Raw genomic sequence first — 23146 nt, forward strand, 5'->3', positions numbered from 1 at the left:
CTCCCTTTATTCTGTTTAGTAGGATTCTGCTAAAAATCTTGCTTGGTACTGACAGCAAAGTGATGCCTCGCCATTTCTCACATTGTGATAGATCTCCACTCTTTGGTATTTTTATTAGCAAGCCCTATAGATTGCAAGTTTTAAAAGGCATTCTTATTACATTTTAATCCGCAACTATTCTAAAAATTATAATCATTTTTCAGACATTTTTTCTTTTCTGAGCCACTAAATTGATGATTATGTTAAATCAACAATTGATTTTAAAATAATATTTCTGATTTACTTTGATGCAAGAAAAAGCTAATATTATAAGCAATACTTACTATAGTCAAATTGTGCACTTTTATAAAGTATGCTAAGCAGGCTTAAACAAAGCATAAAAAAAGAGTATTTGCTATTGATCTTTTAGAAAATGGGGCTATAGAATATACAACTATCTATTTGTTATAATTTTAATGAAGGTTTTTTTGTTTTTACATTTTATCCTCAAATTTAAATCAAAACTATGTCAATAGCTATATGTCTTCATAAGTTATAACTAATTTAACATGTATTTATCTTTGGAATGTTTGTAAATTGTTTTACATGTTTCGGATGTCCCTTCAGAGTTGAAGATAGTTTACTTCCTTGTCCAAACCTCCCGCAGGGTGACGGGGGATGGGAGCAGGCAGGGTTTGAACTAGAGACCATTGATAAATCCGATCGACAGTCCAGTGCGCAAACTGCACGACCTGGCAGTCAGGATCGTTATCTGGGTAACTATTGTCTGATAAATTGAAATAATGATTAAGTCTAGAAGAAGTAAAACTATGGCATGCATCCTGTTTGGAACTATCTATTCACCTAAATTAATTCCACTAACTTCGATAGTAAAGCAGTTTACTTGCTATGTTGTGAGTCTTTTTTTTTTTAAATATAAAAAAAAATGAAACATTTGTTGGTGCTTCTGCTCTGACACTGAAAAAAAAGGTCTGTTGAAGTTAATGAATAATAAAAACAAAGAAGAATATCCAGATTATACATGATTACATTTTGTAGTGTCATTCAATAAGGAAATCTACTTGAATTGTAAGCATGTTTCTAACCCTAAATATTTACTATATAAATAAATTATGGCTTTCATATAGTGCTACTTTCATGCTTATAGCATGCTCAGAGCACTATGGTCCAATCTCATTTGTGGACCAGTAGGAGTAGGTTTTCTAACTGCCTTAAAGCACTCAGTAAACACAACTCAACTCGAGTTGTGTGTTGAACTTCTTGCCCCCTTCATAGGCAGCCAAGCTAAGCCAAGTTCAAGCGTAGTTGGTCTCTTGACCACGCTTCCTACTAGGCTCGATTGGTTACCTTGGTTGTGGAAAAGGAAATATTTAAAGTTCTTGAAGTGTTCAGTATCCTCATTTTGTAATTAAACCTGATGCATGATGGACATTAATATTTTTACTTTATATTTTCATATGTGTCCAACTGTGAATTGCCTCTTACTTTAAAATTTAGCTCTAGCTGGATAACTTTGTGCAATAGAAAAATTATGTTTAGATTTTGGAAATTATAATTTATGTGCTACATCTTAAATTCACTATATACTTGTAGAACTATTGCTTGGAATCTAATTGCAAGTTTCTACTGTCGACTGTCATACTAGATATGGTCTTATGACTGCATTAGAACCGAAACTATAATGGAATCTAATTGCAAGTTTCTACTGTCGACTCATACTAGATATGGTCTTATGACTGCATTAGAACTGAAACTATAATGTTTGCCCCCCCCCCTCCCTCCCTTCATATGGAAAGCAGGTAAATCTTTCATTTAGAGCCAAATTATATAACCCTTACAGTATTTATACAATAAAAGTGTACTGAGCATGTTATAGTAGAAAGAAGACACATTATAGAAATCTTATACATAAGAATTTGGATACCAAGAAAAAAAATCTTTTCTCTAGTGAAACTAGATCTGTATGGATAATGGTTTGCTTTTAATCTTTAACAATACAGCCAATCAACCTTACTGGTACATCTGGTAACAGGTACATCTCTTATGACTAAAATCACCAGTGTGTGTGTTTTGTATCAAGGATGTGCATGTTGTTGGTTTTGAAAAAATGTTTGATGTGACTGCCAAGGCTTTTTACAAATCTTTTGTATGTGTGTATGTGTTTTTTTTCTCTATTTTTTTAAATTTTGTATTGTAATCGGAATTCTTAAATGGTGGGAAAAAAATGTAAACCACTATTTTGACTGTCAAAAACAGTAAACCTAAAAAAAATGAATTTTGTAGTTTTAAACAAATTGAATCACACTTATAACATATATAAAATATAGATTTATAACATATTGAATCACACTTATAATACATACAGGCTGGCTGCCTGGTCGTGTGGTATATTGTTTGGACTTCTCGATGGTCCTGGGTTAATACCCTGCCTGCTGTCATCCTGCTGGAAGTTAGGACTAGGAAGTAAATTATCTGAAGGAACAACTAAAATATGTGAAACATTTTACAAACATTTTTTTGTTTTCCTTTCTCAGCACATACAACTCAATTTACTTCTATTGGCTGGAAATATTTAAAGCATGACAGTGGCGTAGGTAAATTACCAAATAGTGGATCTTATGTTGGATTGATCAGCCCTGATGAACTGACCTGACCATTGTAATTGAAACCATAGTGAGTAATAATTTCTTAAAAGCACTCTTCTTACCTCCCTCTCCTCCCCTTAAGATTCTAAAGAAAAAATTTGTCAGCATGTTACATTACTAGACTGTAAGACTCTTTATGACATGTCTGTCAGACATACCTACAGGTTGGAAAACCTACCTATTTGACATACCTAGATGACATATTAACTCTGATTAATAAAAGAAAAAAGTTTTTCAGACACAATCACTTTATTTGTATTTCAGACTCATGACCACTCTATCTGTATAGGTCCTGGTATACCCTGGGATGATGTTCACCCACAACTTTTAACTTGAAATCTTAAACGAAGTTTTGTAAGTATATTTCATTAGATTCTTCTGCTTAAAATAATTTATAACAATAAAGAAAAAGTTAAAGACTGCTATTGCATGAGGCTTGTATTTAAAAAAAAAAAAAAGAAAATATAATTACTGACAAATGAATTCAAAAGTTTGATGTCAGCTGGCAGAATATGAACCTGGCACCATTATTATTATTTTAGCTTTTATATAGTGCTACTTTCATGCTTATAGCATGCTCAGAGCGCTTTTTGGTCCAATCTCATTTGTGGACCGGTGGGGGTAGGGGGTATCTAGGAGTTGGATTTCCGTGCTGCCTTTGGGCGCTCAGTAAACACATCTCTGCCCGAGTCGGGTGTCGAACCTCGAGCCCCCTTCTAGGTAGCCAAGCCAAGTTCAAGCGCACTTGGCCTCTCGACCACGCTTCCCACCATTGTGAAAGATAATCCAGTGTGCATACTGCACAACCAGGCAGCCATCCAGTCTTAAAAAGAATGTGTTAATTAATCATTTTATTTAGTTTTAAATTAGACTGTTTTATGTTTTATTTGTATCTCTTTTCTATGGACTTTCTTTTGTTTTAACAATAATTTATTACCAGTTATATAAATTTAGTAAAATGTTTGCAGCTAAATATCACTACCATTGTTATCTTTAGGCTAAACTAACAAGCATGAATGTCTGGTACAGTAAGATAGGGTTAATGGTCAACCTGACATTATGGTTCATTCATCGGGACAGCTAATGGTGAGTCAATTCTATTTTTAAATATTAAATTAATCTGATGAATTCCTTTGACTCTTTTTGTATTACGTATCAAACTTGGCAGTGAAACAAAGACCAAGGAAAAGAAGCATAACTTAATTTATTTAGGTGATAGAGTAGCAGAGTAGGCCTAAAGTGTCTAATGCAGAACATTCTCAGGACATAAGCAATGTATTCATATCTTGTACCTTTGCTGAAATGTTAACAGACAGAAATTTAAAGAAGGGAATCCACCTGGGAAATAGTTTAAAGAGTGTTGGTAGACAAAAAGATTTAAAAAAAATAACCATAGACTTGCAATGAAAAAAAAAAAAGAGCCTACTGCTGTGCCACACCAGTTGGTTAAAAGAAAGACTTAGCAAAAGAAAATCTGGAGATGCTTTAGTAATAAATAAGTCAGCACTTTAATATTGTATTCATATATATATATATTCATATTATCACATTCCATCTTTCACAGTTTGTGTCTGATCAAGCAGTTCTCAAGTTAGGGCTTGATGAAGTCTACAAACTGACCATTATATCTACTGGACAAAAAAGGATCTTATATGTATATTTTAAACCTGGTCAATGCCTATTTCTCCACTATTGTCGACATCTTGAGACATCACCATCGGCAGAAACCGAAGACGGCTGATACATTTGTGTGGGTGAAAAACTGAAGGCGTCGCTCGAAGACAGCTGATACATTTGTGTGGGTGAAAAACTCAAGGCTTCGCTCGAAGACAGCTGATACATTTGTGTGGGTGTAAAATTCAAGGCGTCGTCTGAAGACAGATGATACATCGTTTCCACGTGAGCGCTCGTCACCAACTTTTGACACGCTCTTGCATTGTCGAGGTTTCACCTTACATTGCTATACAGAAGGTCCTCCATTTAGACCTCTGTTCACTTATGGTCATTCTAATTTTTCAGAGACTTAACATATTTGCATTATCTAAGCTGAAGTTCTCCACTTAAGTACTGTTGGATTATTTATATGAATGTTCAAGTACTTTTGGATTATTGATCTTTGACGTTGAAGTTGGACTAACTTGTACCTATTGGCGCTCTCCTAGTCATCGTTGTACGCCGAAGAAATAACACATGCCTGCATTACTACACTTACATTTTGGATTATCTTATTGGATTATTTGGATTACCTGTTGGACTTGTGTTAATTGTAAAGGTCAAGAGGAAATATTTTTTGACATTACTTGAGCTTTTGAGCCATCTTATGGCATATGACTGGATTATTTTACTACTACTTTGATGCTCACATTGATGTGTATTCTCAATCGGATTACTTAGTTACCTTACCCATGGATTATTATTGAACTACTCAAGCTGTATTTGTATTTGACAAGCTACAAGAGAGGATTAATCTACATCAGTCTACAAAAGAAAGTCTGTAATTTATAATTAAGGATTGAATATATTCATATGATTAATAAAGTACATTGATTTTGCTGTGGTATAGCAGTAATTGAAGTTGATTATATATAGAGTTAGTGATTGATAACTCTTGGAACCATATTAAATTGATTTTCATTTTTTATATTTGTTACCTTAAAGGGCGGTCGGCGTGGGTCTGTCTTATGTTTTGAGACTGAATCGGCACAATTTATTTGTTCCGTTCCATTTCACTTCATCTGATAGGGATCTTTATGGATTTTCTTGATGTTCTCCTAGTCCTAATAAGGTCCGAGTAGACCAGCCTTGTTCGGTAGGGACTTCTATATCATTTTGAAATTTTTTGTTTAGTGGTATATAGTTTTGTTTGTACAATCGTAGTGTGATTTCTCTTTGTATTCATATTGTTTGTTTGTGTAAGTCTTGTATTTACATATCTGTGATTCTCTTGTCAAAGTCTTCTATTTATTGATTTCTTTTAAAGCAGACTGTATTGTTATCTATATTGTTTTTGTGTTCGTCACCTATACTTTAATTTATCTCTTTATTCTGTCATTAATTAATTTTTTTTTCATTTTTTCACTGCACATATAACATGTTACAAAGATATATTTGAAGTAATAATATTGTGTACATATATACTATCACTTGAATTAGAGCCTTATTTTTTGAGCTCTTGTACTTATTTTGTATTGACACATTTCTCGTACTCTGATTATTTTGTTGGTACATTTTGACGCAACACTTATTACTATTGACTCATTTGTACATTGTATTTGGCACACATTGATTACAAACTCAACACATTTATTGGCCATCTATTATTTAAATATCAAAGATACATGCAAAGTGAGACATTATTATTTGTATTTTGATAACTAAGCACTCACTACACAGTTAAACTACATACAGATTGGAATCCTATATATTTGTTGACTTTATACACGTTGAAGATTATTTAATATTTATTGACATTATACACACTTGAAGCCTAAACCCATACCTATCAACAATGTCTACCTATGATAAAATCTTGGAGTTGGCCAGAGAAATGGAATTGAAGGGTGAAAAGAAAAGAGAATTTATCGAAAAAGAATTGGATGAATTAAAGAAGAAAGAACGTGAAGTAGCGGAACGAGATGAACGAGCGGCAGAAAGAGCGCATCAGAAAGAAATGAAAGAAATAGAGTGAAAAGTTGAGTTAGCTAAACTGGAAGCTGCAAAAGTGAATCCGAACATATTACAACCACTGACACAGCAAGCCAAACCATACGTCTCGAAGTTCCATAAGTTCAATGAGAAAAACAAAACTCTTGAAAACTACATTGTGCAATTTGAGCACATAGCCTCAACGTATGACATGTCTCCTAGAGATATGGCCAAGCACCTACTCGCCAATCTTGCAGGTGAACCGCTGAACATAATAGCCACCCTGACACCTGAACAAAAGACTGACTACAAGGCTGTGAAAAACAGACTCCTCGAACACTGGCAAATCCGAGGACCACTACAGAAAACTCTTTCGAGACATCAGATTGCAAAAGAACGGTGATTACAACAGAATTATTTTTGAAATTAAGCAAAATATCTTAAAGTGGCTTGAACTCGAGACCAGACCAAATCATTGATATGTTCTTAATTGACAGTGTACTATTGAATGTTACAGACAACATTTTCACTTTCCTGAAAGAGAAGAAAATTAAAAACGAAACAGAACTCATAACTAACCTGAATTTATTCAAAGACAGCCATCCCAATCACACCATCGACAGAAGAGACCATCAAATAGCTGCCACCATTAACACTGATTCAAGTAAATTCAAATACAGCAGCAACAATAAAACCTGCTTTAACTGCGGCATAAAGGGTCACATAAAGAGCCAATGTAGATCAATCAACAGAAGCACTTTCCAGTATCAAAGTGGCACATATCGAGACAATAAATATGACAACAGAAGAAACAGCAGAGCAACCCAAAGTTACAGCCCTAATGATAGAAGAAGGCAACACAACACCAACAACGATAATTACAACTTCCAGAACTATCAAAGAAGACAGCAATACAATACCAACAACTTTCAGAACTATCACAGACAATCCAGATGTGATGGCTACGAACGAAACAGATACAACAGAAATACTTCAAACAGATGGCAAAGTAACAGCAACAATAGAATCCATAGACGCCCTAGCAGTTATGACAACTCAGCCGCAACCATCGACACTCACGAACACGAACATGTAGCATTCATGAACTCAACTCCAGAAAATAATTCCTATCCATTACTTACAAACGGGCTGGACAACGCATCACGAAACAGTAACATTAGAACTGGAAACACACATGACACTAGTAGTTAGCAAGCTAGACATAGAGCAGCACAACATACAATTTTGTTTATTATACAATAGGATACAACACCATCACAAAATCACTAAATATCAGTAATATAACTAAACAATGACATTGTTCACATAAGTCAACAACTATAATTATCACACTATTTTACATAACACTAGCACCGTTAAGGACTCATTAGCCAGTACAAGTGTAATTCATTGAATCTGTTGATGCCATATTCTACATATAACTTTGATTGTATTTGTACACATGACACTTCAAAAGGTCATATGTGCCCAATTTTTGCATATGTGTAAATTATTTTTCCAAGAGTCCATTTGAACAGAACGCAGTCATATTAAAACCTGAGTATGTGACACTATTTATTGAAATGTATTTTTCATTTTTTCAAATGTACATAACCTTTGTAAATTGTATAGATATGACTGTGACATTGATCTTCACTGATGAATTTATTTTTTCCCACATATCAGTTTTGAAGACTATTTGAGCTTAATTCGAGGCTTGAAACGATACACTTGATGATATGTAATGCAAACAATGATTTTTTGAAAAGAATATTGTATTTAATTAGTGAGATCTATTTGAGCATTACTGATGGCTTGAAAAATAATTGATACTGTGTAATGCAAACTGAATCTTTGAATAGAAGATTGTACTTAATATGAGAAGTATTGGAGCATTATTGATGGCTCATGAAGTAATATATATAATGTGTGATGTAATCGCTGATTTTTTGAGGAGAAGATTGTATTTAATATGAGAAAATTATTGGAGCATTATTGATGGCTCGTGAAGTAATATATTTGATGATGTGTGATGTAGACACTGATATTTTTTGAGGAGAAGATTGTATTTAATGACAAAACTTTTGGAGCATTATTGATGGCTCAAGCAGTATATTTTATATTATGTGATGATAACACTAATTTTGAGAAGAATATTGTATGGATATGAGAAAACTATCGAAGCATGATTAATGGCTCGAAGTAATATACTTGATTTTTGAAAGAACATTGTACTTGATTCATGAAGACTATTGGAGCACTATTAATGGCTCAAAGTAATATATTTGATTTTTGAATAGAACATTGTATTTGAGTGATGAAGACTATTAGAGCACTATTAATGGCTCGAAGTAACATATTTGATGTTACATAACGTGAAAAGCTGATTCATTTTTTCGAGAGAAGATTGTAACTTACACTTATGTTAAAAGAACTTGTGCTCACAGTAAGACATATGAGCCAAATGAATATCATGATAACGACCTTGATGCTTTAATATGCTTATGACTTTGATGATTTAAATATGTTCCTCATAAATCATCATTAAAGAATATATTTTCTTGACTTTCATGATTTAGTAGCATTGTCAAAACATTGCCATTATTTTTGTACATAAACCATTGAGACAACATAAATATTTATTATAGATACATTTCACTTGCATTGATTTATTTTAAAGAACATTGTCAATATCTTTTCATTTGACCATGTAACCATTGTCAATATTTTTCATTTGATTATGTAACCTGATGGGATAAACTAAGTATATTTGTATACGAGCATTTTTCATGGCTGCTCATTCCTTTGTAAAATTAATATTGAAAGCATTCTTTTGATAAATTGAGAATTTACTTTGAAATTTTGTGTAAAGAAACACTTGCTTTTTGAGTAATGTTGACAACTATGAGTATTGTCTACACAGACAAATATTTTTTCAAATATTGTAAGGTCAAATGAGACCATATATTAGTCTCATCAAATTTTTTGATGGCATGATAAGACATGTGCCAGAGATTATAGATTACATTGTACATTTGTATGGATTATTTCTCTCTCAAAAGATGTGACTATACATATAATAGTATTATTACTTAAATTTCAAAAGATTTTTACAAAATCTTTTTTTTTTTAGGGAAAGGGCGTAATGTCACAGTCTTAGTTGACATTGCATGATCTAAAGTTCACATCATGTTAATAGTTTAAAAGACACGTGGAATTCCTAATGTAGAAAACAGGAAGTAGAATGAATAAAGTTGACTTTGAAGTCAGTCAGTCAGTCAAGTAAAGCAGTCAAGTGAAGTCAAGTTAGAAGTCAAGTGTTATTCTTTGGACCGAGTGGTCAAGTATATTTTAGTCCGGGATGGACAGTAGCGACTTAGAAAAGTCTGTAGTAATTTCAGTTAGAAAGTAACTTGTGGGCAGTTGTTGCCAGTGGTCTTTTGAGACATGTATTAGTTAATCTATATTTCTACACAGTGTTGCCCGCTGAGATGCAGACATGATTTGTTGTTAACGTATTGGATACTTTTGATACCGCTGTTATGCGGATAGGATTATTATTTCTTGACTTGTAGCACTAACAAGGAGTGCAGTATATTATCATTATTATAGTAAAATAAACTTCATGTTGTCTGCTGAACGGACTTGAGTCAGTCGTATAGTGTTTGTCTTGTCACGTGTCTAGAGTACTTCAGGAAGTAAGAACTCAATATTACACCATTCAACGTTCATTGACAGACCCCCTCCCTCCCAACCATTTCCTCTGCCTTATCTTGATGACTTTGACTTTAATTAGACATTAAGCTTTCCATGTGCTGAAATTTAGCATTGTAGAACGGGAAATAAATTGTCTATGACAGTTCAAAGTGTGTATACATTTTTTTTGACGCACCCTGTAAATATATTGTATTCAGTGATTTTTTTATTTTACCATTTTCTAATATTAGTTTGTTAGCTCAATAACTATTAACCTTTTAGATTGTTATCTTTCGTAATGTTAAGACTAGAAAACAAGATCTCAAAATTATATTTAGGACGATGATTACAATTACTTAGTCAATTACTTAGATAAAATAATTATAAAACAAAAGTTATATAAAGACATAATTATACAATGTTTATATTTTGTATGTTCATAAAAATGTGTATAGCAGTGTTATGGAGTGTGTGTGTGTGGGTGTTTCCAAGGTAACGTTGAGAAATTAGCGATTGGTTGGCGGATATGCAGTGAGGATGGTGAAATTACAAAAATGGTCTAGTGTAATGCAAATTACCCAGGGATCTGAAACTGTACAGACAGGTTTTTTGTAGTGAGTTAGATTTTGTTTAAAATACCATTTTATATTATTGCTACTAGATTTATTTCATTTCATCTAGGTTAGTATTAGGGTTAGTGTTATGTTGTAATAAAAGTTATATTTAGTTTTGTTTCAAAAAAGAAGTTTTTTCAAGTTTCATATTAAATATATATATATATATATATCCAAGCAGTAGTTCTCACCAAACTTTCATACACTGGCAGAACTACCTTAAAAAAATGTTCTGCTGGAGGCTGGTGTGGGTAGTATAGAAGAAATACTTATTCAACAGCTGTGATGGGTTGGAAAATTATCCCACATGGGGGGCGACTGCATGCCAAATGGTATCTTCATGGATGGCGTAACGGGGTACTCCTGTAAGCACTATAAAGATTAACTCAGGCACCTTTTTGCCATAGAGGAAAGTAGGTTGTAATAGGGTTTATGAAAACACTGCACTCATCTTTTATCTTCAGCATCATTATTATTATTAAACCATTACTCAAATTTTGCTTTGTTATTTTGCCATGTAGCGATTTACTGCTGCTGGAGTGAACAATGCTTAAAAAAATAAAAATATGCTGTGTTTTTACTTTGGCCCAGCGGTGGCTCCCACATTTATGTCTTTTGTATTTTTCTATACCAGTTCTGTTACTATGCAAATGCAAAAAAAAAAATGCAAGTTGTTGCACTATTGATATTTTTTATACTAATTTTTTATTTATATTATTAATTATTTATTATTATCTAAGCATCTGTTTGTATTTGAGCTGGGTAATGAATATAGATTCTTAAATTTAATTGTTGTTTGTTGCTTTACTCACTTTTAAACTGTGACCATGTAAATTTTGTCTAGATGGAGAATGGTAATGTCTTAGTGTTAATGATTAGATTGAGAATGTTAATGTCTTAGTGTCAATGATAACAGTGAGAATGGTAATGTCTTAGTGTCAATGATAACAGTGAGAATGGTAATGTCTTAGTGTCAATGATAACAGTGAGAATGGTAATACCTTAGTGTTATTGATTAGATTGATAATGGTAATGTCTTAGTGTCAATGATTACATTGAGAATAGTAATGTCTTAGTGCCAATGATAACACTGAGACAATCATTAGATTGAGGATGGTAATGTCTTAGTGTCAATGGTGTAACACTATGATTAGAGTGAGATGCACGAGATGATTTCAGTTCATGTGAAAATGGGTCTTACACATTGTCGAGCAAAGAGGTACCATTTTTGATCACATGACCACGATTTTTTAGTAAGTTAGCACCATGATGTGTCAAGAGACGTAGGTGTCTCTGTTTTATAAAATAGGATTAAATAATATGAGTACCTAATTGGAGATATTTCTAAGGATGTAGTTTGTATTTGATGTGAAATAATTTGTGATGATATTTTATGGCTGAGATTGCCTACTTTATGAACTATTATTTGATGTAATAAATATTTGTCTGCCAGAGAGGAGTTTGTAATTGTTTTATCCATAATATGTGATGTGTTTGATTAAGAATACAAGAACACTACATCAAGGCCAGAACAGGCCCTTATACCATTCAATCAACATTCACACCATTCAAGACGGTACAAATAGTTAGATTGAGAATGGTAATGTCTTAGTGTCAATAATTACATTGAGAATAGCAATGTCTTAGTGTCAATGATTATATTGAAAATGGTAATGTCTTAGTGTCAATGGTAATTTTTTAGTGTCAATGATTAGATTGAGAATGGTAATGTCTTAGTGTCAATGATTAGATTGAGAATGGTAATGTCTTAGTGTCGATGATTACATTGAGAATGGTAATGTCTTAGTGTCAATGATTACATTGAGAATGGTAATGTCTTAGTGTCATTGATTACATTGAGAATGTTATGTTAATGATTAGATTGAGAATGGTAATGTCTTAGTGTCAATGATTAGATTGAGAATGGTAATGACTTAGTGTCAATGGTAATGTCTTAGTGTCATTGATTACATTGAGAATGTTATGTTAATGATTAGATTGAGAATGGTAATGTCTTAGTGTCAATGATTACATTGAGAATGGTAATGTCTTAGTGTCATTGATTACATTGAGAATGTTATGTCAATGATTAGATTGAGTATGGTAATGTCTTAGTGTCAATGATTAGATTGAGAATAGTAATATCTTAGTGTCAATGATTAGATTGAGAATGGAAACATCTTAACCTCATTGATTAGATTGAGAATGGTAATGACTTAGTGTCAATGATTACATTGAGAATGGTAATGTCTTAGTGTCAATGATTACATTGAGAATGGTAATGTCTTAGTGTCAATGGTAATGTCTTAGTGTCAATGATTAGATTAAGAATGGAAGGTCTTAGTGTCAATGATTACTTTGAGAATGGTAATGTCATAGTGTCAATGATTACATTGAGAATGTTATGTCAATTTTTAGATTAAAATGCTAATTTTTTAGTGTCAATGATTACATTGAGAATGGTAATGACTTAGTGTCAATGATTACATTGAGAATGGTAATGTCTTAGTGTCAATGATTACATTGAGAATGGTAATGTCTTAGTGTCAATGGTAATGTCTTAGTGTCAATGATTAGATTGGGAATGGTAATGTCTTAGTGTCAATGGTAATGTCTTAGTGTCAATGATTAGATTGGGAATGGTAATGTCTTAGTGTTGATGATTAGATTGAGAATGGTAATGTCTTAGTGTCGATGATTACATTGAGAATGGTAATGTCTTAGTGTTGATGATTAGATTGAGAATGGTAATGTCTTAGTGTCAATGATTAGATTGAGAATGGTAATGTCTTAGTGTCGATGATTACATTGAGAATGGTAATGTCTTAGTGTCAATGATTACATTGAGAATGGTAATGCCTTAGTGTCAATGGTAATGTCTTAGTGTCAATGATTAGATTGGGAATGGTAATGACTTAGTGTCAATGATTAGATTGAGAATGATAATGTCTTAGTGTCGATGATTACATTGAGAATGGTAATGTCTTAGTGTCGATGATTAGATTGAGAATGGTAATGTGTTAGTGTTAATGTTTAGATTGAGAATGGTAATGTCTTAGTGTCGATGATTACATTGAGAATGGTAATGTCTTAGTGTCAATGATTACATTGAGAATGGTAATGTCTTAGTGTCATTGATTACATTGAGAGTGTTATGTTAATGATTAGATTGAGAATGGTAATGTCTTAGTGTCAATGATTAGATTGAGAATGGTAATGACTTAGTGTCAATGGTAATGACTTAGTGTCAATGATTAGATTGAGAATGGTAATGTCTTAGTGTCAATGATTAGATTGAGAATGGTAATGACTTAGTGTCAATGATTAGATTGAGAATGGTAATGACTTAGTGTCCATGATTAGATTAAGAATGGAAGGTCTTAGTGTCAATGATTAGATTGGGAATGGTAATGACTTAGTGTCAATGATTAGATTGAGAATGGTAATGTCTTAGTGTCAATGATTACATTGAGAATGGTAATGCCTTAGTGTCAATGGTAATGTCTTAGTGTCAATGATTAGATTGGGAATGGTAATGACTTAGTGTCAATGATTAGATTGAGAATGGTAATGTCTTAGTGTCGATGATTACATTGAGAATGGTAATGTCTTAGTGTCGATGATTAGATTGAGAATGGTAATGTGTTAGTGTTAATGTTTAGATTGAGAATGGTAATGTCTTAGTGTCATTGATTACATTGAGAATGTTATGTTAATGATTAGATTGAGAATGGTAATGTCTTAGTGTCAATGATTAGATTGAGAATGGTAATGACTTAGTGTCAATGGTAATGACTTAGTGTCAATGATTAGATTGAGAATGGTAATGACTTAGTGTCAATGATTAGATTGAGAATGGTAATGTCTTAGTGTCAATGATTACATTGAGAATGGTAATGTCTTAGTGTCAATGATTAGATTGAGAATGGTAATGACTTAGTGTCAATGATTAGATTAAGAATGGAAGGTCTTAGTGTCAATGATTAGATTGGGAATGGTAATGACTTAGTGTCAATGATTAGATTGAGAATGGTAATGTCTTAGTGTCAATGATTACATTGAGAATGGTTATGTCTTAGTATCAATGATTACATTGAGAATGGTAATGTCTTAGTGTCAATGATTAGATTGGGAATGGTAATGACTTAGTGTCAATGATTAGATTGAGAATGGTAATGTCTTAGTGTCAATGATTACATTGAGAATGGTAATGTCTTAGTGTCAATGATTAGATTGAGAATGGTAATGACTTAGTGTCAATGATTAGATTAAGAATGGAAGGTCTTAGTGTCAATGATTAGATTGAGAATGGTAATGACTTAGTGTCAATGGTAATGACTTAGTGTCAATGATTAGATTGAGAATGGTAATGACTTAGTGTCAATGATTAGATTGAGAATGGTAATGTCTTAGTGTCGATGATTACATTGAGAATGGTAATGTCTTAGTGTCGATGATTAGATTGAGAATGGTAATGTGTTAGTGTTAATGTTTAGATTGAGAATGGTAATGTCTTAGTGTCGATGATTACATTGAGAATGGTAATGTCTTAGTGTCAATGATTACATTGAGAATGGTAATGTCTTAGTGTCATTGATTACATTGAGAATGTTATGTTAATGATTACATTGAGAATGGTAATGACTTAGTGTCAATGGTAATGACTTAGTGTCAATGATTAGATTGGGAATGGTAATGTCTTAGTGTTGATGATTAGATTGAGAATGGTAATGTCTTAGTGTCGATGATTACATTGAGAATGGTAATGTCTTAGTGTTGATGATTAGATTGAGAATGGTAATGTCTTAGTGTCAATGATTAGATTGAGAATGGTAATGTCTTAGTGTCGATGATTACATTGAGAATGGTAATGTCTTAGTGTCAATGATTACATTGAGAATGGTAATGCCTTAGTGTCAATGGTAATGTCTTAGTGTCAATGATTAGATTGGGAATGGTAATGACTTAGTGTCAATGATTAGATTGAGAATGATAATGTCTTAGTGTCGATGATTACATTGAGAATGGTAATGTCTTAGTGTCGATGATTAGATTGAGAATGGTAATGTGTTAGTGTTAATGTTTAGATTGAGAATGGTAATGTCTTAGTGTCGATGATTACATTGAGAATGGTAATGTCTTAGTGTCAATGATTACATTGAGAATGGTAATGTCTTAGTGTCATTGATTACATTGAGAGTGTTATGTTAATGATTAGATTGAGAATGGTAATGTCTTAGTGTCAATGATTAGATTGAGAATGGTAATGACTTAGTGTCAATGGTAATGACTTAGTGTCAATGATTAGATTGAGAATGGTAATGTCTTAGTGTCAATGATTAGATTGAGAATGGTAATGACTTAGTGTCAATGATTAGATTGAGAATGGTAATGACTTAGTGTCCATGATTAGATTAAGAATGGAAGGTCTTAGTGTCAATGATTAGATTGGGAATGGTAATGACTTAGTGTCAATGATTAGATTGAGAATGGTAATGTCTTAGTGTCAATGATTACATTGAGAATGGTAATGCCTTAGTGTCAATGGTAATGTCTTAGTGTCAATGATTAGATTGGGAATGGTAATGACTTAGTGTCAATGATTAGATTGAGAATGGTAATGTCTTAGTGTCGATGATTACATTGAGAATGGTAATGTCTTAGTGTCGATGATTAGATTGAGAATGGTAATGTGTTAGTGTTAATGTTTAGATTGAGAATGGTAATGTCTTAGTGTCATTGATTACATTGAGAATGTTATGTTAATGATTAGATTGAGAATGGTAATGTCTTAGTGTCAATGATTAGATTGAGAATGGTAATGACTTAGTGTCAATGGTAATGACTTAGTGTCAATGATTAGATTGAGAATGGTAATGACTTAGTGTCAATGATTAGATTGAGAATGGTAATGTCTTAGTGTCAATGATTACATTGAGAATGGTAATGTCTTAGTGTCAATGATTAGATTGAGAATGGTAATGACTTAGTGTCAATGATTAGATTAAGAATGGAAGGTCTTAGTGTCAATGATTAGATTGGGAATGGTAATGACTTAGTGTCAATGATTAGATTGAGAATGGTAATGTCTTAGTGTCAATGATTACATTGAGAATGGTTATGTCTTAGTATCAATGATTACATTGAGAATGGTAATGTCTTAGTGTCAATGATTAGATTGGGAATGGTAATGACTTAGTGTCAATGATTAGATTGAGAATGGTAATGTCTTAGTGTCAATGATTACATTGAGAATGGTAATGTCTTAGTGTCAATGATTAGATTGAGAATGGTAATGACTTAGTGTCAATGATTAGATTAAGAATGGAAGGTCTTAGTGTCAATGATTAGATTGAGAATGGTAATGACTTAGTGTCAATGGTAATGACTTAGTGTCAATGATTAGATTGAGAATGGTAATGACTTAGTGTCAATGATTAGATTGAGAATGGTAATGTCTTAGTGTCGATGATTACATTGAGAATGGTAATGTCTTAGTGTCGATGATTAGATTGAGAATGGTAATGTGTTAGTGTTAATGTTTAGATTGAGAATGGTAATGTCTTAGTGTCGATGATTACATTGAGAATGGTAATGTCTTAGTGTCAATGATTACATTGAGAATGGTAATGTCTTAGTGTCATTGATTACATTGAGAATGTTATGTTAATGATTACATTGAGAATGGTAATGACTTAGTGTCAATGGTAATGACTTAGTGTCAATGATTAGATTGAGAATGGTAATGTCTTAGTGTCATTGATTACATTGAGAATGTTATGTTAATGATTAGATTGAGAATGGTAATGTCTTAGTGTCAATGATTACATTGAGAATGGTAATGTCTTAGTGTCATTGATTACATTGAGAATGTTATGTCAATGATTAGATTGAGTATGGTAATGTCTTAGTGTCAATGATTAGATTGAGAATAGTAATATCTTAGTGTCAATGATTAGATTGAGAATGGAAACATCTTAACCTCATTGATTAGATTGAGAATGGTAATGACTTAGTGTCAATGATTACATTGAGAATGGTAATGTCTTAGTGTCAATGATTACATTGAGAATGGTAATGTCTTAGTGTCAATGGTAATGTCTTAGTGTCAATGATTAGATTAAGAATGGAAGGTCTTAGTGTCAATGATTACTTTGAGAATGGTAATGTCATAGTGTCAATGATTACATTGAGAATGTTATGTCAATTTTTAGATTAAAATGCTAATTTTTTAGTGTCAATGATTACATTGAGAATGGTAATGACTTAGTGTCAATGATTACATTGAGAATGGTAATGTCTTAGTGTCAATGATTACATTGAGAATGGTAATGTCTTAGTGTCAATGGTAATGTCTTAGTGTCAATGATTAGATTGGGAATGGTAATGCTTTAGTGTCAATGGTAATGTCTTAGTGTCAATGATTAGATTGGGAATGGTAATGTCTTAGTGTTGATGATTAGATTGAGAATGGTAATGTCTTAGTGTCGAAGATTACATTGAGAATGGTAATGTCTTAGTGTTGATGATTAGATTGAGAATGGTAATGTCTTAGTGTCAATGATTAGATTGAGAATGGTAATGTCTTAGTGTCGATGATTACATTGAGAATGGTAATGTCTTAGTGTCAATGATTACTTTGAGAATGGTAATGTCTTAGTGTCATTAATTACATTGAGAATGTTATGTTAATGATTAGATTGAGAATGGTAATGTCTTAGTGTCAATGATTAGATTGAGAATGGTAATGACTTAGTGTCAATGGTAATGACTTAGTGTCAATGATTAGATTGAGAATGGTAATGTCTTAGTGTCAATGATTAGATTGAGAATGGTAATGACTTAGTGTCAATGATTAGATTGAGAATGGTAATGACTTAGTGTCCATGATTAGATTAAGAATGGAAGGTCTTAGTGTCAATGATTAGATTGGGAATGGTAATGACTTAGTGTCAATGATTAGATTGAGAATGGTAATGTCTTAGTGTCAATGATTACATTGAGAATGGTTATGTCTTAGTGTCAATGATTAGATTGAGAATGGTAATGACTTAGTGTCAATGATTAGATTAAGAATGGAAGGTCTTAGTGTCAATGATTAGATTGGGAATGGTAATGACTTAGTGTCAATGATTAGATTGAGAATGGTAATGACTTAGTGTCAATGGTAATGACTTAGTGTCAATGATTAGATTGAGAATGGTAATGTCTTAGTGTCAATGATTAGATTGAGAATGGTAATGACTTAGTGTCCATGATTAGATTAAGAATGGAAGGTCTTAGTGTCAATGATTAGATTGGGAATGGTAATGACTTAGTGTCAATGATTAGATTGAGAATGGTAATGTCTTAGTGTCAATGATTACATTGAGAATGGTTATGTCTTAGTGTCAATGATTAGATTGAGAATGGTAATGACTTAGTGTCAATGATTAGATTAAGAATGGAAGGTCTTAGTGTCAATGATTAGATTGGGAATGGTAATGACTTAGTGTCAATGATTAGATTGAGAATGGTAATGTCTTAGTGTCAATGATTACATTGAGAATGGTTATGTCTTAGTATCAATGATTACATTGAGAATTGTAATGTCTTAGTGTCATTGATTAGATTAAGAATGGTAATGACTTAGTGTCAATGATTAGATTGAGAATGGTAATGTCTTAGTGTCAATGATTAGATTAAGAATGGTAATGACTTAGTGTCAATGATTAGATTGAGAATGGTAATGTCTTAGTGTCGATGATTACATTGAGAATGGTAATGTCTTAGTGTCGATGATTAGATTGAGAATGGTAATGTGTTAATGTTTAGATTGAGAATGGTAATGTCTTAGTGTCGATGATTACATTGAGAATGGTAATGTCTTAGTGTCAATGATTACATTGAGAATGGTAATGTCTTAGTGTCATTGATTACATTGAGAATGTTATGTTAATGATTAGATTGAGAATGGTAATGTCTTAGTGTCAATGATTAGATTGAGAATGGTAATGACTTAGTGTCAATGGTAATGACTTAGTGTCAATGATTAGATTGAGAATGGTAATGTCTTAGTGTCAATGATTAGATTGAGAATGGTAATGACTTAGTGTCCATGATTAGATTAAGAATGGAAGGTCTTAGTGTCAATGATTAGATTGGGAATGGTAATGACTTAGTGTCAATGATTAGATTGAGAATGGTAATGTCTTAGTGTCAATGATTACATTGAGAATGGTAATGTCTTAGTGTCAATGATTAGATTGAGAATGGTAATGACTTAGTGTCAATGATTAGATTAAGAATGGAAGGTCTTAGTGTCAATGATTAGATTGGGAATGGTAATGACTTAGTGTCAATGATTAGATTGAGAATGGTAATGTCTTAGTGTCAATGATTACATTGAGAATGGTTATGTCTTAGTATCAATGATTACATTGAGAATGGTAATGTCTTAGTGTCATTAATTAGACTGAGAATGTTATGTCAATGATTAGATTGAGAATGGTAATGTCTTAGTGTCAATGATTAGATTGAGAATGGAAACATCTTAACCTCATTGATTAGATTGAGAATGGTAATGACTTAGTGTCAATGATTAGATTGAGAATGGTAATGTCTTAGTGTCAATGATTATATTGAGAATGGTAATGCCTTAGTGTCAATGATTAGATTGAGAATGGTAATGTTTTAGTGTCAATGATTAGATTGAGAATGGTAATGTCTTAGTGTCAATGATTAGATTGAGAATGGTAATGTCTTAGTGTCAATGATTAGATTGAGAATGGTAATGACTTAGTGTCAATGATAAGATTGAGAATTGTTATGTTTAAGTGTCAATGATGACTGACTAAGTTTTGGAGGATGTCAGGAGGAGCATACCAGTTTACAGCAACTTCTATTAGTGACCATAAAAAGAGCAATGAAAAAAGGGCCTTAAAAGTTATTCAATTACAATCTTAGAAGCCCAACTACAAAGTACTGTTAAGTAGTAAACTCACTTAAATTTTTTAAATAATACTTTGAAAAAGTTTTCTCTATTAAATCAATTATTTTATAAGAGTTAAACATACATTCTCTATGAAGAAAATATGGTTACAGGAGGCGAATCACAATATAATCATCTGTAGTGTAAACAAATGTTACTTCGTTACCAAAGATTTGTTAATTTCACACAAAAATAAGCACAATGTCATTGTATTCACAAGAATTCATTCAATCTCGTTTTCACTATGCATGAAGATAAACATATTCACATTTTCTAAAGACTCTGGCGTTCAAAATTTTGCACAATGTCATTTTATTTGTACACGAAGGTAGCTGCAAAGTCTTGAGAAAAAAAAAGACTATCTAAATCATTAAATTAAGCTTGGTCTAAGACTACCTTGTTTCTCATTATATCTTTTATACTTTGCTAATCTACTTATAAGTCATTAAGCTACTTGGCTTTGTAGCACTGGCAAAGATATATATATTGTAACGTTTCTCACTACCCAGATTCTCTGCAAACTGTACCACACGACACAACCAATTCAAAGAACTTGACAACTCAGGGCTGAGTAACAGTTTAATATCAAATATAGACATTACGATTAGGATTTTATAACATTAGCCAATTGCGATTGAACTTGGTCCGTGAACGAATAAAAAATTACGGTTGGGGTTCGATGCTTAGTGGAGAATCTTATTAGGGGGTTGCAGCACTTAAAAGGTTGAGAACCGCTGGCCTATCTCAAGAGTTGCCCTGGCTGTAAACGTCATTGTCTAGGGGGTTGGGTAACTGGAAAGCGACTCTAAGCCTTAGTTAGCTTCTTGACGACAGAAACATCTTAACTTGTAAAAGTGTAACATGAACATACAGGGCTAAATTTAACTATGTGGAGGCCCCCGGGGTAGAAATTTTGTAGAGCCCCGTACACTTTTTCAAAATCATAAATTAAAAAATCCACTTATTAATAATAAAACTATATGCCATGTTTTGGAAGAAAGAAACAAAGTAGGCCTACTTGTAAATTTATTCTACTTTATACTTTATAGACTCTTTAAACAAAATTTTTATTGTATTTTTTTAATTAAACAATAAAGGTACATTTAATTTCTCTTTGAGTTTGTGGAGGGTAAGGTCCTGGTTTGACGCACTGCCGTAGAGATTCGAAACTGCATTTCTAAGTTGTAAGCATGATACAAGCATACACTTCTTTCTTGTCAATCGTAAAATTTAAAGTTTTATCGGACACAATGTTCTAAACAAAAACCAACAAACATAAAAGTGGCTGAAACGTCAAAATTTTGAGACTTAAAATCTTGTGGAGGCCCCTTTCTTGTGGATTCAATGGGGCAGTAGCTCCACCATGTCCTGTCCTAAATCCGGCCCTATGAACATAGGCTACTCTTTAAATAGACACATCTCAGAACTTTATAGTTAATGAAACACTTTATTAACTATTCTACGTATTTACGTATTAAGTAGTACGTCCCGTACGCAGATAAACGCAAAAGAAAATACAACGCTCACCAACAAGGACTATCTACGATAAGACTTTCCTACTAATAAGCTCTCGACTTACTCAAACCCAAACTATAGTCTAAACTAACCCTCTGAAAGTATATGCACTCTCTCTCATTTGTGCCCCAGTCACCAACTCGCTCTCTCATCTGTCCTTACACACTTTCACCTGGACCTGTTGACCAGGATCTTACAATCTCGTGCAACTATGAATTTAGCCCTACCATTATAATAACTAACACGGTTTGTTACACTGGTCTGTAAAAGATTAGTTACTTTATGTAAGACTGGGTGTGTATGATGTGTCTGTCAGATGGACTAGTAAGCAATCAATGAAATAATTACACGTAAGTAACATATCCGGTGGAGCTATGGTTGAGTAGTTAAGTGCTTGACTTCAAAACCTGGGGTCCTGGGTTCGAGTCTTGGTGAAGACTGGGATTTTTTAATTTCGGGATTTTTAAGCGGTCGGTCGTTGTGCTCTATAGCTGTTGGCGAACTATAATAATTTTCTCTGAGTGCTGTGCAAACTGCGTTGGTAGCCTAATAATTTAAAGTCGTAGAATAAGCCAATCATAACTGTAATTAATCAACTTTTTACTTGACAGCCAATTAAATTAGTCCACCGATATCTCATCAGTCGAATCTACACCTGTTTATTATTTAAATTTGTTTTGAGGTCAATTAACAAACCTATTAAAGCACATCTTGTTTATTCTTTATTATGATATTGTGTTCAGATATGAGGTGATGAAGACAATACAATATTTTATTTTACAAAAACATTTTCTTTTAGTTTACAATCTACTTCACATTATCTTCCTTACTAACTCTAATATTTTCACATGCATTTAAAGCTTAAATATATATATAGATTACAGACATAACTTCAAAAGAGAAGATAAATACGTCCTACGCATTTCATGTTTAAATCTAGTCAGTGGCGTCACTATAGGGAGAGGCGTGGGGTGCAAAGCCGCACCGGGTGGCACCCATCAGGGGGTGACAGCCAAGTCGAGAAAATGCACTTTCCCAAAAAAACAACTTTTAAAAATACA

The 23146-nt window shown here is 32.7% G+C and overlaps 2 long non-coding RNA genes across 4 annotated transcripts; both read left to right on the forward strand.

Annotated features, from left to right (window-relative positions):
• Positions 1-677: 677 nt before the first annotated feature.
• On the forward strand, positions 678-4683 carry LOC129927870 (uncharacterized). Of its 3 annotated transcripts, none has more exons than XR_008779522.1 (5): positions 678-755; positions 2535-2673; positions 2910-2999; positions 3643-3731; positions 4210-4683. It is a non-coding gene; the product is annotated as an uncharacterized LOC129927870 (long non-coding RNA). The 3 variants fall into 3 exon arrangements; XR_008779524.1 differs by lacking the exon at positions 678-755 and adding an exon at positions 1774-1799; XR_008779523.1 differs by lacking the exon at positions 678-755 and adding an exon at positions 1859-2150.
• A 4-nt stretch (positions 4684-4687) lies between these two features.
• Positions 4688-12052, forward strand: LOC129927871 (uncharacterized). The gene is made up of 2 exons (XR_008779525.1): positions 4688-10502; positions 10606-12052. It is a non-coding gene; the product is annotated as an uncharacterized LOC129927871 (long non-coding RNA).
• Positions 12053-23146: the final 11094 nt, after the last annotated feature.

The sequence above is a fragment of the Biomphalaria glabrata genome, chromosome 8, assembly GCF_947242115.1.
Source record: "Biomphalaria glabrata chromosome 8, xgBioGlab47.1, whole genome shotgun sequence".
NCBI classification, from domain to species: domain Eukaryota; kingdom Metazoa; phylum Mollusca; class Gastropoda; family Planorbidae; genus Biomphalaria; species Biomphalaria glabrata.